This window comes from Bos grunniens, chromosome 22 (genome assembly GCF_055505025.1).
Source record: "Bos grunniens cultivar Pamir isolate PY7600 chromosome 22, Bosgru_T2T1.0, whole genome shotgun sequence".
In the NCBI taxonomy this organism is placed as follows: Eukaryota; Metazoa; Chordata; class Mammalia; order Artiodactyla; family Bovidae; genus Bos; species Bos grunniens.
In genome coordinates, this window is record NC_141186.1 from 30,759,859 (window position 1) to 30,778,589 (window position 18,731).

General features: G+C 41.6%; 1 protein-coding gene across 42 annotated transcripts in view; it reads left to right on the forward strand.

The window, feature by feature from the left end:
• FOXP1 (forkhead box P1) overlaps positions 1-18,731 on the forward strand; it is a 721,956-nt gene that overhangs the window by 430,886 nt on the left and 272,339 nt on the right. The window lies entirely within an intron of this gene.

Consider the following 18,731-nt stretch of genomic DNA (forward strand, 5'->3'; position numbering starts at 1 on the left):
GTTATTTTGGGAGGGATGTCTTCCTAATGCATGAGTGGCTGACCTAAAAGGGGGGTGGCGGGGAGATCATGCCTGGAGCCGAGGGACGAGAGAGCACGCACTGTGGCAGCTTTTATGTAGTGGAGTTTATTTTTATGGAACTTAAAGAAGCAGCAGCATCTTCGCTTAGAATGGACTCCGTAGCTCCTGAAATTCTACATTTGATGTCCTTGATGTGTATACATTGCATTACCAAATCGGGGTTCAGACTCTTGGGGATGCTTGAATCTATGACAGCAGATAAGGTTTTCTGGTTAGCTACTATATCCAGTTTATCAACATTAAAGAAAGGAACTAGAGTTTTCTTTCTTTCTTTCTTTCTTTTGGAATTTTAATGTAAAGGTGTGTTTGGGTGACTGGCATAAGTACTTTTTCTCTTTTTTTTTTTGGTTTAATTGCTTTAATTCCCTGGACACCTTCACTTATTTCTCAATGATTTTGTTCTCTCATTTTGCGTAATCTGGTGCTCTGTGGAGGCTGTAGAGGTGGAGGTTGGCTGTTTTTAACTAATTGTGCCTTGCTGGGTGGCAATACAATAGAGTACAGACCACAGGAAATTCATCTCCACCTGAAAAGGGACTGGAATAGAGTGTGCAGATTCATAATGGAAAACAAGAGCAAATTAAGCCTTGGTGAGGGATATTACAGGCTATTAATCATAATAAATATGTTTGGCAGTGTTGGGTTTGCATTCTATAGTTTTCAGTTTAAAAAAAAAATCAGAGTCGGTGATTAGAAGAGGAAATAGTTCTCTGGCTTGTGAGAGGCTGGGCTGTACTTGTTCATTAGTTCAAACTGCATTAAAAGTGAGCAGTTTGTTCCAGAATCAAGTACGTTGTTCCCAAGCAGATCTGAATACATCCCCGTCCAAATGCAATCTCGGGTTCATGCCACGATTGCTTGGCTTTTTCTGAGCATCTCCGCTTCAGCACGGAACTCGAGTGCTAAGAATTTTATTTTACATTATTATACTGCTCGCACATTCCTGCTGGTTTCTTGGCTGTGGATCATCTCTGTGCATGCACTGTAGCCCCGTCAAGGTGACGCTCTTTGAAAAATAGAAATCCAGTGCATTTAACTAAAATGAGCTCGAACAGCCTCAAAGTTTGTATCTTAGAAAGCTGCTAATTATGCTTGTCGTAAAACATATCTGAGTGGAAGGTTCTGAGTCCAAACAGAATCGAGGGCTGCTTTAGAAATATAACTGTAGTCTGTGCTTTTAAAGAGGTTTATTTTTACTTTGGGGCCATGAAGGGGGTGATTGGAATTAGTAGCCTTTAATTAGACGGGGAGATATTCAAATTTTACAGGGATTTATGTTAGAACATGGAATGGCGGTGGCTCTTTCCTCATTATGAATCCTCCCTGCACATAATGAGGTTCATCATTAGTTGATGGAGTGAATTTGCCCTAGCTCTACCTTGAAAGGCACATAATTTACATACTACTTCAGAGCCTAAGCTTTAATGGATTCCTCGATGAATAAAATGAAAAGCTACTTTCTTTAAATTTTTGAACACTGTTTAGATAATACGATTTTAATAAGACATTCAATTTGCTTGTTAAGTATATTTGAAAGTGCTTTTTTTTTTCCTTTTTGGGAAAAACATATTTTGGCTTGCCTTGTTGTGTATCACAGTGGATGGTTACCCTTACAGATAAATCGGAGAACATATGGGGTCCGTCATTAAGAAATGGGGAGAATCTTAGGCAGAGAGCTTTCTTTTAACATGTGAGCCTCAAGGTTATTGATTTTTGTGTAGAAATTCTTCTGACATGAAATTATTATAACAAAAAGGTTGAAAAACAAGCTTATTATTTGTGTATAGTTTTGCATATCTAAAATGTGCATGCATGTTCGTTTCAGCTAACACTAACAAAATAGCTAGCTGCACCTTCTGATTTATTTTAATGATGGAAGAACAGAAACTTCCCTGGTGCAGCTGCACATTTGGATCTGCTTCAGTGTAACTGTGCTTCGATGGGGGGGACATGGAGCTGAAGGCCTTTTGCCTTCAGGTTATCAGGTCATCAGCTTAGGCGTGTTCTGGTCTGCACCATAAATTCAGCAAGTTTTCTGGCTCTGTCACTCTGCTGTCTTTTGATTGGAATGCGGAGAAAATCAGCTTTGACTCGGCGAGATTTGAACACGGATGTCTTTTCAGTAAGCAGGGGGTTTGGTGATAGCATGTTATTGAACATGTCCTTTGCTTGTTGGAGACAGGTCACCCCAGCGTTTGTATAATGGCTGTGAGAGGAAACAGGTTTCTGGCGGTGTGTCCCATTCAGGAGCAGGGAAGGTGTCTGAGTATAAGCGAAGCCTTGTTTTGATAGAATGCTCTATTACTTGAAAATTATCAGCATATATTAACATTAATAGAATAGTCCATGTCATTCTTTTTAGGTAATTTACCTCTGCTACAGACCTGTCTGCCGGAAAAGAAAAAAAAAAATCTTCTACTCTTCTAAAACATATATTTGTTTAGAGAGTTTTCACTGAAGTGTACATGACAATTACAGCTGTTCATTAACAAAATTGGGTATTTGTTTTAAACTTTAACCAATCACTTTGATATGCTAATTATGGTGTAATTTAATTTGAGCCCTGTAATGATGATGCCGTTATTATGGACATAAATGATGCAGTTAAGCTGAGAGTAATCTCATTTGCATACTGTACATGCCAGTAAATTAAGCCCTTTCTTCGACTGCTTCAGCTTTAATTTTCCACTTCTTTTCACACAGCTCCTTTTCAGCCCCTCTCTTATAAGCCCACTTTGTAATAGTCCTGATGACTGTTTGATGTGAAGAGTTTCTGAACCACAATAATGCAGGACAGAAGATGTAACATTTAAAGGATTCATTATCTTGCTGAGTGTTCCTTTAAGAAGGAAGGATTAGAAAGGGTGTGGGGAGAAGAAGTGTCCTTTCCATGGAATATGACAGCCCCCTGTTAGAGTCACTGGAGATGCCAAATGCTCTCCACTCACCCCACAACTCAGACATGGGACCTCTTATTTAAAAATGTTTTTTACCCCCACTGTACTGCTATTTACTGTCACAAACTGTGTTGTGTTCAATAGCAGTGAACTTCACGTGATCTCTGGTTGTAATTACCCCATGCTAGTTGGAGGGAAAAGTTTAATTTAGCCTTCATACTACAGTTCTTCAAATCTGGGCTTGTGTAGATGAGATTCTAATTTTTAAACAATTCCAAGATAGACTGCCATTTTCAAAAGGAACTTCTTCTCTCTCCCCACCCCTCCCACTGCCTGGGTTGTAAAAACAGAAAAACAGCAAGAACAACCAACCAAACCAACCAAAAAAGCCAGGAGTTTCAGCCAGTTGTATGAGAATCCTTAGGAGTGGAGAGGGGTGTTTGCAGAGTGGGAACCTGTGGCTTCTGCTCTCCTGAGTCTGGATGGCTTTCCGGAGGCTGGATGATCCAGTGGTCAGTCTATCTGGACCAAAGAGTCCTAAGAGCATACTGAACTCTTTTAACTGTTGAGCGGGTTCTCCTGTGGCCGGCGCTGAAGCCGGTGGGAGTTGAGTGGGTGTAACAGAGGACTGAATTTAGCTCTGGCTTTCTAAAGAGGGTCAGAGGCCTAAAAATAGTTGAAGCTGCTTAACTCTCCTGCAGGCTACTTCCTCAACAAATGGGAAAGTATTAAAAAAAAAAAAAAAAAAGAGTAATAGGCTGTGTCCATCCTCATGTCTTGGAACTAAAAGAGTTTTCCAGTCCTGTATCCCTTAACCCAGAGTTTTGCCAGCTGATGTGCATCGCTTCCCCCAGGCCATCCTCCATGGAGAGGCTACTCTGCTAGTATCACGGCAGGTGATGTTGTCATGGCCAAGTGCACACGGCTTCCTCAGCCTGGTAGCCGTGACAGTACAGAATTTCTGCCTTTTTTTTTTAAACAACCAGTTCTTACGCTATTTTTCTTTCGACTAGAGATTATGCATGTGTCAATAAAGACCAAAGAGAATATAGTAAAAGGTAACAACAAATTTCCAAGGATCATACTATCATTGCATTTAGAAATATTTAGGGCGATTAGGTTTTGTACAGAACTGAAATTAAGAATCTGGAAGACAGTAGAATAAGAAAGTAAAAGGGCATTACATTTTATTGCATTATTATTATCTGGCAAGTGTAATGAATATGTATTGTCCAGTAAAAATCAAAGTAAACTTTTGAGAAAAATATATTACTTTACCTTTGACAGGTGAGAAGAGTTTTAGAGGGTAGGATGGGTACTTCCTGGCAAATCCAGAGCTGAGAATCCAGTCCAGTTGAACCACACAGATAATATGCTCCCCTCAAAACTTTGTAGGATTCTAGCTTCTCATTTGGTGCTGGGTTCATTCCCCATTCACTGGTTGAACCCAACTTTAAGAACCTAATATATTTGCTAGACACTCTGCCAGTAACTAGAGATGCTGAAGGCATTCAGGCACTGTTCCCAACAAAAAGAGCTGTGAGCCAGAGGACATAGAAGAGACGTGCAGACAAGTGCCTGCCTAACTTTGGACATCTTGATGGAGGTGAACATCTCCTCTCCCATTTGTTTTAGAATTAAGGAAACGCTGCCCGACTGTTGATATGATGTCAGGCTGTTTCTTTCAAAACAATTTAACTTAATGAAAAGTCTAAACCTTTAAGGGCTTTTTTCTCCCTTTCCTCCATCTTGATATAATTTCAAAATTACTATAGGATGCAAAAATGTACAAAATGCTTGTAAACAGACTTTTGTGTGGGTATCGTGCTGTATCCAATATTTTTCCAAAATGAAGAACCTTCCTGTTTTCAGTATAATTTAGGGAGACCGGGAAAAGGATACAATTTTGTGTAATATCATTTTCATTAAATAATAAAGACTAGGCTTTCTTTGTTCAAACCAAGCCCCTAACAATGCATTCATCCCCTCTGTCAAACTTCCTGTGTTTAGGAAGGTAAGTAAATAAAGAATGAAGTACCACAAGAATGTAGGCTCCTTGAAGGCCAGGGATCTTTATCTGAATTTTAAGCACTTGGAATCATGCCTTGCACATTAGTAGGTATTCAAGATTTAGTTCTTGACTGAAATCAGTCTGCTTACTCCCTTAGACTTGTGAGCATCAACTAAGAAAATGAAGAAGAAACTGCTTTCTAAAAGAAAACTTGTACATATGCCTGATGGTATTTAGATGGTAAACCTCATCAATCCATCCTTCCTCTGGTCCCTCCCTTGTCTGAGAGCCACTCATGAGGGTTTGCAGTTAAGCAGAAACGGTCCTAGAGGGAAGTACTTCACCCTAGATAATTGATGCATGCCTGTAATGATAATAACTACTCTGTACTGAGCAGCAGCTATGGATCAGGCACGGTGGTCAGAGCTTGTCGTAGGTGATGGTGCTGAATTCTCCCAACAACCGTTCCAGCTTAGCACTGTTAGTTCAGGTATACAGCAAAGTGATTCTGTTATATATTTGTGTAGCTCTATTTTCTATTTTCAGTTCTTTTCTATTACAGTTTATTACAAGATAATGAATATAGTTTCCTGTGCTATACATATATATAGTAAATCTTCATTGTTTGTTTATTTTACATATGGTACTGTGCATCTGTTCGTCCCACACTCCCAATTTGTCACCCACCCACCCCCACTTACTGTTTGGTAACCATAAGTTTGTTTTCCATGTCTGAGCATCTGTTTTGTAAATAAGTTCACTTGTACTGTCATTTATTTGCATATATGTGGTATCATGGAATATTTGTCTTTGACCTAATTCACTTAACATGATAATCTAAGTCCATCAGTTTTGCTGCAAATGGTGCTGTTTCATTCTTTTTCATGACTGAGTAGTAGTTCGTTATATATACATGTATACAGACACGCCCACATATATATACCACATGTATGATACATAAATATCTCACATCTTCTTTATCCATTCATCTGTGGATGGATGTTTAAGTTGCTTCCATGTCTTGGCTATTGTAGATAATGCTGCTTTGAACATTGGGGGTGCATGTATTGTTTCAAATTTGCGCTGTCTTTTTGTTACATATGCCCAGGAATGAGATTGTTAGATCATATGGTAGCTCTGCTTTTATTTTTTTAAGGAACCTCCCTCCTGTTCTCCATTGTGGCTGTTAACAGTATACATTCCCAAAAATAGCCTAGGAGAGTTCCCTTTTCTCCACCTCCTCTCCAGTATTTATTATCTGTAGTATTAGTCTCATTAGGTGTAGTTCTGTGATATTGATGCAACCCTAGGTCCTGCAGCTGTAGGGCTGCAACCAGGACTTGTCCTCCTTCAGGAAAACTCCAGGCCTCTGCACTTCAATCCTGGTTTTCACTGTAGATACACACACACACTCTATTGTAAGACATAGTGTTACTGTGTAGTGTGTGCATAAGTATATATACTGTGTCACTCTGTCTTAAGTGTGTTTGGTATATAAGTTTCTTGAACAGCTGAAGGTAACATTTTACATATTTAATTTGCAAGGAGGCCTGGCAAGGTGACTATTATTTGTCCCTACTTTCTGATGAGAAGACCAACCTTCACTGAGATTAAATAATTTGCTTACAGAGGTAGGTAGAAAGAAAGAAGGAAAGTGAAATGGCTCAGTCGTGTCCGACTCTTTGCAACTCCATAGACTGTAGCCTACTAGGCTCCACCATCCATGGAATTTTCCATGCAAGAGTTCTGGGGTGGGTTGCCATTTCCTTCCCCAGGGAATCTCCCTGACCCAGGAATCAAACCCAGGTCTCCTGCATTGCCGGCAGACGCTTTACCATCTGAGCCACCAGGGAAGCCCCAGAGGTGGGTAGGAAGTGACCAAACTGGGCTCTGACGCCAAGCCCATCAGCCTGCAGAACCCTTGCTCACTTAATCACCACAGTATGCTCCCCAATAAATTGTGTTCCTTGAGAGTATTTAGTGCTCCCAAGAAAGTTAACTTATTTTTGAGTGCATGTCGTATTTAAGGCATTTCTTATCTTGTATTTTTAGGGATTTTGATTTTAAATGTGTGCGCTAAATAACTGAGACATCTCCTAATTTCCCAGTCATTGTTGGATGTCAGTTCCTGGCAGGAAGCCAACTTCTCTTCACACCTACCCCCACCCCCAGCCCCTAACCCCTCCTCAAACATACAAACTAGAATGTTGTTAAATTCTTTTATTTTTTTTTTTTCCATGGGGGAGGAAAATGCTGTGCTGCTGCTTTCCCTGTGATTGAAGTCTTTTTTACTTTTTTACTTTTATCTTGACAGGTGACAGAGTGAATATCAGCTGTAGAATTTACAGATACGTGGGTCTGTAGATGTTTGCTTGTCTCCCCGTGGACATGTGCAGACTCATAGCTTATAGTCTCTGTTGCAGGCCACATGTAGAGAAAGCAGTGGGACCATTTCAGGGTAACTCTCTACTTCTTGTCCCTAATTCTTCTCTCCCAGCTCTGAACCGCTGCCCCCAGATCTTACCAGCCCTGTTTCAGATGTCTAAAGTGATAATAGTGTGGATCATATCCTTTTCCCTTATATTCAGAAACCCTCCCAGAATCTTGAAATGCTCTTAGACCTGCACTGTCCAGTATGGGAGCCACTAGCCAGAAGTAGCTGCTGAGCCCTTGAGGTGTGGCTGAATTGATGTGCCATATGTGTAATATTCACACTGGAGTTCAAAGGCTTAATTTGGGGGAAAAAGAGAGAAAAATGTAAACTGTCTCATTACTAACTTTCATATTGATTGTATGTTGAAATTAAAATATTTTGGCTCTATTGGGTTAAATGAAATACATTTTTTAGAGTAATTCCCACTTTTTTATTGTTTTAAATATGGATAGTATTTTTAAATTGCATATGTGACTTGCATTTGTGAGTCTCATAATGTTTCTATGAGACAACAGTTCAGTGTGTACATCCTGCCTGTCCATACGTCAGGACTAGTAGACAGGTAGGACCCAAAGGTTTATCCCCCAAATGGATAGAGAGCTGCTCTGAACATGCTCCACAGAACGCCTGGCCTGCAGCAGAGACTCAGGAAATAATTGGGAATGCAGCCCTGGATAGCAGTGTGTCTACATGGCAAGCACTACCCCTACTGTCTCAAAGAACTTAGACTTGCGCAGTGTCTAAGCTGGAGCCCCTAATACCAGTAGATCTTGGCTCTTCTAGTCCAAAGATTCCATTAGCATCGATGGTCCAAGAGAAGGGCTCCTTGACTGTTCCAGATGGCTGGATGTTACTAACCTGCAGGAGCTGGTACACAGGGCGCTGGTGCCCCAGGTTCCTTGGAGTATTTCCTCTTATTCTGTTATTAGATGCACTTGTCTCTTTGATATTCTCTGATACTCTCTGTTAAACATTCTTTACCTAGCACAGGTGTATCCTGCCTTAAGTAAACTTTACATGTATCAGTTCAGTTCAGTCTCTCAGTTGTGTCAGACTCTTTGCAACCCCGTGGACTGCAGCACGCTAGGCCTCCCTGTCCATCACCAACTCCCGGGTTTACCCAAACTCATGTCCATTGAGTAGGTGATGCCATCCAACCATCTCATCCTCTGTCGTCCCCTTCTCCTCCTCCTTTCAATCTTTCCCAGCATTAGGGTCTTTTCAAATGAGTCAGCTCTTTGCAGCAGGTGGCCAAAATATTGGAGTTTTAGCTTCAACATCAGTCCCTCTAATGAATTTTCAGGACTGATTTCCTTTAGGATGGACTGCTTGAATCTCCTTGAAGTCTTCCTCAACTTCTTCTCCAACACCACAGTTCAGAAACATCAGTTCTTCGGTACTCAGCTTTCTTTATAGTCCAGCTCTCACATCCATACATGACTACTGGAAAAACCATAGCCTTGACTAGACGGACTTTTGTCAGCAAACTAGTGTCTCTGCTTTTTAATATGCTTTCTAGGTTGGTCATAACTTTTCTTTCAAGAAATAAGCGTCTTTTAATTTCATGGCTGCAGTCACCATCTGCAGTGATTTTGGAGCCCCCCAAAAAGTCTAAGTATAGTTGTATTTTTAAGACAGAGACAACACTCTGTGAATGTACAGTATTCAATACATATTGATTAAGAACCTGTCTTATTAGGTATGATGGGCTCTCTGCCTTCAGAAAGCTCGTTCACTGTGTACTACTGCTAAGTTGCTTCAGTTGTGTCCGACTCTGTGTGACCCCATAGACGGCAGCCCACCAGGCTCCTCCATCCCTGGGATTCTACAGGCAAGAACACTGGAGTGGGTTGCCATTTCCTTCTCCAATGCATGAAAGTGAAAAGTGAAAGTGAAGTTGCTTAGTCGTGTCCGACTCTAGCAACCCCATGGACTGCAGCCTACCAGGCTCCTCCGTCCATGGGATTTTCTAGGCAAAAGTACTGAGAAATGTCATAGATAACTTTTAAGACATGGGAAGTCACTGATGGCTGAACAGGATCAGTGTTGTTTGCCTCTTCAGTTTATTTTTTTCAAAAGAATTCATAATCAGTCACCATTAAAGAGTCATGTGATACTTCTATTTACTGCGAGGTGATTTAGGCAAAGTATGGCTTTAATTGTAAGTTTTCAATGACTCCAACTCCTGTGGAAAAGTGAATTACACACTTAAAAGTATTTTTTTTTTCCTCCGCAAACATCTGTGTGTGTGCTGAGTCACCCAGTGGTGTCTAAGTCTTGTGACCCCCTGGACTATAGCCCACCAGACTTCTCTGTCCAGAGGATTTCCCAGGCAGGAATACTAGAGTGGGTTGCCATTTCCTTCTCCAGGGGATCTTCCCAACCCAAGGTTAGAACCTGCATCTCCTGCATTGGCAGTCAGATTCTTTACCACTGTGCCACCTGGGAAGCCTGTTAAACATCAATGCCAGTTCTTAAAAACCCAGGGAAGCTTGATCTGCAGTCTTTTCTAAATTTTTTTATTTTCCCATCAGAACAGATGGCAGCCTTCACTGGAATGAATGTATGAGAATTATAGCTGTCACCCCATCCATTAAAAGCAGGAATTGGTCCTTAAGTCAAGGGGACAGGGTATTAGCTGTGAGATGGTCATTGGAAGACTGGGGCCTGTCAAAGATCAGTCCCCAGCACTAAATGTTCCCACTTCCATGTTAAGTGCTGAAATTGCTCACCCATCCCTCTGCCCTCGTCTGCCTTGAAGCTGCAACTTCATTAGTATCCGTTGGTTTTTAGGGTGTTTATATCTCTGGGCCACTGGCTTCTGACAATGATTATTGCTTGAAATTTTCCGTACACTGCTTCCATTTTCAATTACCCTACCCAGGTTGGCCTGAGATCGAGTCTTTGAACTTCACAGGGGAATCATGTTAATGGTAAATTTTGTCCTTTGCATAACTGGGGAGCAATATGCCTTCCACTCATCTGTACTAAACAGCTCTTCATAGACACCTTGGAGAGGAGCACCTAAGCCCTTGGCCCAGCCCTCCCCACCAGCAAATCATCTTCTGAACTGAAGCAGACAGCAGTTCTGGGGATGTCCTGGGAGCTGCAGAACTTTTCACAGGTGTTGAAGCTTGCAACTCTAAGGTTTTGAAAAACAGCCGTGATCCCCAGCCCCTGCCCCTCTTAGGCGGTTGCTGTCAGTTTTCCCCCCCAAGGACAGGTTCTGGAAAAACAGCCTTTGGTCCTCCTGGGTTGTCCGTTTTGCCAGGAGGCCTCAGATGCAGAAAGTGAGGTGTGCTGATGGGATTAGTTTAAGAGTTGGAATGTGATGATTGGTTCATCTCCTTGTACGGTGTTTTATTTTGAGATATTTGGCCCTAAGAGCATTTGGCATATCTTCCAGTTGTTTAAAAATATTTTTTGTTGTTTGATCTAATAGTTCAAGCATTTTAATTTTAAAAAATTAGTAGTGATTCAGTTATACATATGAAAGGTATTTCAGGGGCTTGTAATTAGAGGCAGACCCTTCTGTCTGCGTCTCTCCAAATGGATGTGCAGAAAACAGCACTACTGAACATTCTGGAAGTAAACCTGTAGCACTAAAGGTCAGTAATGGTGTGCAAGAGCTAAGGCAAGGCTAGGAGCAACGCTAACATCAAAGATAGGAACTGCAGTCCCAGAGAACATACACAACATGAACCCCTAGAAAACGGACAAGAATTTCCTGTCACCTAATGGTGTTTGCTTTGCACTGAAAAAAGCGTTGATGTACGAAGGCCTTAAATTCTCTTTCCAATCCATTTTTATGCATTCTAAAAGTTTTCTTAGCTCTCTTCCTTGTGTTCCAGAAATTTCCATATACTCATCCTTTCTTGTCCTTCATGGCGTCACAGGGAATCCATTGAGAGGAACAGTCTGTAAAATCTGTTTCATGCTCTAACATTTATTTCAACTTTAGTAGGCTGTGGACTTCGGCATTCTTGGATCCCTCTCCTTCACTGAGCTGTCAGAGGCTATTTTCCTGATGCAACTTTGAATTTTTTTTTCTTTTTTTGAATTCTGTTTTTTATTAAAAATTTTTTAAATTTATTTTTGACAGTGCAGTACTCGGAATTCGTTGCTGTGTGGGCTTTTCTCTAGTTGCGGCAAGCTGAGCCTATGTCTAGTTGCAGAGGGCAGGCTTCTCATTGCAGTGACTTCTCTTGTTGCAGAGCACAGGCTCTAGGGTGCATGGGTTTCCATAGTTGCAGCACATGGGCTCAGTTGTTGCGGCTCCTGGGCTCTAGAGCACAGGCTTGTCAATAGTTGTGGCACATGGGCTTAGTAGCTCCACAGCACGTGGGATCTTCCTGGATTAGGGATCGAACTCCAGGTGGATTCTTTACTATGAGCTACTAGGGAAGCCCAGGAATTCTATTTTTTATATTCAGGAATCCAGTATTCTATTCAGGAATTCTGTTTTTTCTATTCAGAAGAGAAACTAAAGAGCCTGTTGATGAGGGTGAAAGAAGAGAGTGAAAAGGCTGGCTTAAAACTCAACATTCAAAAAGCTAAGACCATGGCATCCAGTCCTATCACTTCATGTCAAATAGAAGGGGGAAAAGTGGAAACTGACAGATTTTCATTTCTTGGGCTCCAAAATCACTGCAGACGGTGACTGCAGCCATGATATTAAAAGATGCTCCTTGGAAGGAAAGCTATGACAAAACTAGACAGTGTATTAAAAAGCAGAGACACCACTTTGCCAACAAAGGTCTGGATAGTCAAAGCAATGGTTTTTCCAGTAGTCATGTATGGATATGAAAGGGACCATAAAGAAGGCTGAATGCCGAAGAATTGGTGCTTTCAGACTGTGGTGCCACAGAAGACTCCTGAGAGTCCCTTGGACTCCAAGGAGATCAAACCAGGCAATCCTAAAGGAAATCAACTCTGAATATTCATTGGAAGGAATGATGCTGAAGTTCCAATACTTTTGCCCCCTGATGTGAAGAGCCTACTTGTTGGAAAATATCCTGATACTGGGAAAGATTGAGGGGAGGAGAAGAGGGTGACAGAGAATGAGATGGCTAGATACCATCACCCACTCAGTGGAGATGCATTTGAGCAAACTCCGAGAGAGAGTGGAGAACAGAGGAGCCTAACGTGCTATAGTCCATGGGGTTACAGAGAGTCGGACACAACTTAGCGACTGAACAACAAACACCTAATATTAATTTTTAAGATCTCTTGATGTGGATAAGATTCCTTCCTTTGAGAAAGCGTATTTATTTGTTTTAGCTTTTGTTTACTACCATGGAGATGACATGAAGCGTGAGTACAGGGGATCCTGAACAGTCTCCAGCAGATGGGTAGGGTGGCTTTTACCACTTCTCCTTTCCACCGCTTTTCACGGCAGACATCACTAAGCAATTCCAGCACTGTTTCTCAGCAAGCCTAATTGGAGCCTGTGAGTCTTCCTCTTAAAGACTGTCAGCCTTTGCTGATAGATGGTGCTTGGCATGAAATATGTTTGCCCTTTTTGGTCTGTTAGTATTTAGTGTATGTGAATTTGGTTGATTATATGGACTTCCCTGTGGCTCAGGTGGTAAAGAATCTACCGGCAATGCAGGAGGCGTGGATTCCATCCCTGGCTCGGGAGGATCCCCTGGAGAAGGGAATGGCAATCCACTCCAGTATTCTTGCCTGGAGAATCCCAAGGACAGAGGAACCTGGCGGGCTACACTCCATGGGGTCGAAAAAAGAGTAGGACACAAGTGAGTGACTAACACCATCACTCCTTTCCTGCTGGTATTACATGGGGGCACATCTGTTATCATAATACTATCAGATTCCCTTTGTATTATCTTGATTTGCTAAGCCACTTACCCCTTCAGAGTTAGCTTTTTAAACACAAGCTTTTTTTCCAGACGTAATCTAGGATACATTAGACAACTCCCAGAAATTCCTTACAAGGTGATGATTCTGAAATAGGCCCAGTACCAGTTCGCCTTTGAGCTATGCAGCTCTTTCTCAGGTACAGAATTTCTTGTGCATGCAATTGAAGGATCACCCGGGAAATGGATAGGCAGGAGATAACATTGACGTATGAACTTTTTGCCCTGTGGCAAATTATCTTGTTCTCTCATTATAAATTTCTAGGGTTCTAGGTCCCAACACCCCACATTCTTTGCTGTTTCCATGGAACACAGTCTGGTTAGAGTCCACCCAAATTATTTATACACCAGAATGAGAAAAGAAATAGGCTTTCTTTGTCTACTCATCTTCTGTTCTTTACTTCTTTTTCCTGAAATTAAAAAAAAAAATCCATATTTTAAAAAATTCGCCTGATAAATAATGCTTGTCATCTATTAATTATTTTCGAATGCATAAGGAGAAATTTGTAGTGTCCAGATCTTACTACAAAATAACCACTGGGCATTGAGTTGGTATTGTCTCTGCCACCCCCCACCCTTTTGACTATTGGTGGTAAATTAATTCTCTCTTAAAAAGATAAGAGCTGTCCTAGTCTTTTTTATAATGTAGCCATGGGTAGTTTGGTTCTTCCTTAAGTATTTGTGTTGTCAGAAGTCTTGTTATTCAGCCCACTGAACTTAACATTGTAAAACGGAGAATCAGTTCATTTTGTTTCCCTTGAATATGAAGAAAGAAGGAAGTGTATTTGCAGGTGTTATGATGCCTAAACATTACTGTGTCTGTGTTTAGTTGTTTTTTAAAAATGTTAAAGCCTACATTTTCACTTTACTATTGTAGGATGAGAAAAATGGATTTATGGTTCATTTACGTAAAGAAGCTATATTCAACCAAACTGTCCTTGTTGAAAGAAAAGGGGGACTTTTGCTGTCAGCTGCAGAAGTGGGGTTTTTCACCAAAATAATCTATTACTGAACCAAAATGGATTTGCAAATTTGCTTAAAAAAAAAAAAAAATCCTCATATGATTAAAGAGAAAAGCAAAAACCAAGTAGCTGGGATTGAGTCTGTTGTGGATTTTCCCCTCCCCCTGGCAAGCCTGCCATACTTGTAGGTGTGTCTCACATGGAACACAATGTGTGAAAGCCATTTAAATGATTATTTGATAATTTAATAAAGGAAAATGCTTCAAGCCACCGCACCCCTCCTACAGTTGATAAGTGATGCCACCTACTGTGAAAATATTTTACAAAACACTTTCATTTGGAATCAGTATCAAATAGTGGTTTTAAAATAAAACATGTGTAGAGTTTTCTCTTGGCTCTTCCCAGTTTTGAGAGCAGACTGTCAGCTCCCCACCCTTGAGTTTATGTCCCGTCTCTTTTCCTCCCCCGGATAATACTCTACCCACAGGTTTGGCTTGGCAGGTTTTATCTCTTGATTTTTAGCTAGGGATTGACTCAATATATATCATTTAATTTAATTTTTTTTTTTTTTTTTTGGTGCATAGTAGCACTTAGCACTTAAAATATTATTTGTTCACTCTCAAAGGTGAAGCAGATTCATTTTTTTCCCCTTCTGTTTCTTTGTTTTGAGGGGGCAGGATGTTAAAGATTCAGCCTTGCATGTGTGTGAAACGCACCGTGCTGACTCTCTGAGGACAATTTTGTGTGCCCACGGCATTCTGCTATGCAGGTATCAACTTTCTTGATACCAGAACTAGTCAGAAGCATCACGTGCCTTTATAATTCCACTGGCTAGTTTTCTGCCTTTGCTCTCTGAGAAACTGATTTAAAGAACAATAAGAATGATCCATTTAAAAAGCTGCACAGTTTACTCAGCATCCCTGAACACTTCACAACCACATAGCAACAGTCTTGTAAGGCCGGAGCTTTTGCAAAGTTGCCTCGTTCCGTTTTTCTTCCTTTTCTCCAACTCCCACCCTCCCCAGCACTGTCTGCATTGGCTCCCACTAGCTTTCCATGCAGGCCTGCTGTTGGGCACACCTTGTGGACCTCCAGGCTGCCTTAGTTGCTCTCACTGTGGGAACAGCAAGTTTCCAGGGAGTCCACAAGGTTGCAACATCCCAGAGGTGATCTGAGCTTGACAGAAGTGGTGCAGTTATCCAGAAGCCCTTGATGGAGCAGTGACCCTTCAATAGGATACTTAAGTGGTTGTGGAGGATTCCAGAACTGAAAAGAACATGCTGCCCTGGCCTTGCAGATTACTTCTTATTGTCGTTATTGTTTACTAAGCACTGGGCACTTTAATGAACTGGTTTGAGAACCTACTGCCACTGATCCAACGTCTGCCACCCCTTGTTTCCCCTTAAATTACAAAGCTCTGTTGATGATGTTGACAAGAAAACAGTGGCTAGAAGGCAACATGGCTGGTTTGCATATTGTACAAGGATATTGTGGTGCCGTGTGATGAAATCTGAATAAATACATGGATTTTGAGAACCATTTTTTTTTCTCACAGTATTCAATGTTAAATATATGCTTAAGCAGTAATGATTCTGAAACTGCACTTTGCATTCGTGAACACATACCATAGGGTGACACTTCAAACTCTAGGTGAAGCCAACATTTTCTGAATTATGTTTCATTGGGGAATTTTTACCTTTTTTTCCTGTTTATGACTGTCATTTCATCTAGTTTTATAATGGGGTCAGGAACAGGTGAATGTGAAATAATAATAGTAAGTGGAGTGATTTCTGTGTTAATGATTAGGCTGTTTTTTTCAATTAAAAAGTTCTGGTATTTGAAACAAGCTGTGGACTTTAATCATACTTCCCAGTAATTAATCAGAAGAAAGATTTTAGTGCTCCTTGATTATGTACAAATGATTATGGCTACATGTCTGCATGATGTCAGAGAAGCTGACCTAATGGCTAAAATTGGTGGTGGGTGGAGGGGGAATCCTGGAGCCATCTTTGCTTAATTTTCTCCATTATTCCAGTAAATACAAAGAATTAACACTTGTGTAATATAGGAGTATACCTAACTCCTTGTCCACCCCCACCAAGGCCAAATTTTCCCTTTTATAAAATGCAAGTCCTCTTATTAAACCAATAACTTTTAATAAGTGAGACATCAAGAACAACAACAAACCCCACAGTAAAAGCACTTGACTACGGAGCCCCCTCAAAGCACATCTTTTGTGTTTCCACATATCAAGCTACTTTATGGACTTTTGCTGTGGCATTGCCCTTCAACGAGAAAGCTTTTTCCATTTTGTACCATAAAGAATATTATTTTTCTGCCAGCCAATTTTCTCTGTTAGTCACTAATTGGCTACATAAATCTCGGGTGTTGAGAATGAGGAATGTTTCAGTGTCATAGAGTGTAATCTTCACCCTTATTTACCAATTCATTAAGATTCATTGATGCAGGATCGGTGAGAGGAAATGACAACATAAATCAGACCTCCAACATAATGACCCTAATCAGTTGGGAATTGCTGGAAATGTCATGATGAACTATGTCCTTGTGTTAGTGCCACTGTACATTGTCATTGCGCTGCTTTATGAGTGGGACGCATCTTCCTGACACTGACTGTATTTAACGAAAAAAGAGTTGTTAAAAACCTGATTCCATTAAAGCTATGAGATCTATACAAGGTCCTGTGGTATTTAGCCTCACGCCCTTTACCTCCATTGTAACTGCTTAATGGAGCTGCAGTTTAATGCACATTTAGAGTACACCTGAGTAAAAACTCCGTAGAAAAAAAAAAAAAAAAAAGCAAGTTGATTTATAGCTTGTCTTTATTTAACCCAGGAATTCCAGCATGTATGGAGAGTCAGAAATTTCCACCTCTCCACTTACGTACCAGATTCCTTGGCACTAAGCTGCAGAAGTATCCCCCCGACTTAAAGCCCCCTGAACATCCTCTCCTTCAGAGATGTGGATGATTCAGACCTCTGTCTCCCCAGGTTTGCTGATGGGAACTGCCAGTCATCCCTAGAATAATGTGTCAATTCAAAATTAGCAATAGAATTTGACAGGGGCTCCTGTAAAGAGGTTTCTGGATTTCCTCCCACCCCCAAAGGTATTGATTTTATTCCACCACGTTCTTGGAATCGGTTCCTGGAAGATTGGGGGTTGCCCAGCTCTCTGGTTTAATAGCTGTTACCAGTTAATTCGGTAACAGTGTGGGGCCAACCCAGCAGGCCAAGCTCCTTTCTTTTTATTTATTCCTTATTAAAATCTTGCCATTGACCAGCAGGTAAACACTTTTCAGGATGTGAAGACTGAAAAGCATCGCTTTATCCACCTCTGGTTTTTTTTAAACATTGAGCATGATGGTAACCATTTTTTTTTATCGTAAAAAAAAATCTTTAATCTGTGGTATAAGGCTGAGAAAGACCTGTAAGAGAACAAGACAAGTTTACCTAATCTTGACAGCTCTGGGTGTAATCTCACTTTGCTTGTGACACGTCAGACTCTAAGATTTATAACTCCTTAATCAAATGTCTAGAAGTCTCAGGAAATGTTATCATAGGACTTCCTTTCACATGACTTACTGAAAACTCAATAGACCGTTAGATAAGCTCTAGATTCAGCTGGACCTTAGAATAATTCAAATTGACTAATGCTTCTTGGGTTTTTTTGGATGGTGGTGTGGGATGTTTCTAGTCGGTTTGTGTAAAGGTGGGCTTACATCTCTGTTCTGTCAGGGGGCTCTCTTGCTCCCAGTAGGAAGATACTGTAACTTTCCATGCTCTGGGGTCCTCAGGTCCAGCAAGGTCTGCGTTCTGCTTCTTTGAGCCAGGTGATGAGGGGATTCCGGGGAAACACGAGAGTGGGAAAGCTGCCTGCTCACGGGACAACAACGTGCTCCTTGTGTGGTTGTCAAGGCAGCCTTTGAAGAGGGTCCTGGGTCGGCAGTGAGGGGACTGCAGTGGGTCAGGAACCGCCCATGCGTCATTGGAGGGATGACTCAGACCGTGCGAACCGCTGCATCCTAGAACCACACCAGCCTTCTCATGTGGTCCAGGGGGCCCCGGCACCACTGATACCACGAAGACCAGAATGACTCTCCCCACCCACAGCCAAACCAGACGCGTCCTGCTGACTCTGCCTTGTCATCAGAGGGGACTGTTGGCTGCTGGCTGACATCCTGCGTGCTTCAGCTCTTACCCCAGTCTGACCAGCGCATCCATGCACCGTCACTTTTCCTGGCTGGTGACAACTGACTTAGTGTACACCCAGGGGCTGAGAGTGGGCCAGACTGAAGGAGGAGGGAGAGAATGGGAGAGAGAGAGCGTGCCTCAGAAGGAAGAGGGAACCCCAGGTGGGCACTGACATTCTCTGTGCCTGGTAGAGGTTGGCTGCAGTGTGTGTTTGGGCTCTGAGGCCCACCAGTGTTCACCTGGACCTGCTGAGGAAGCCCAA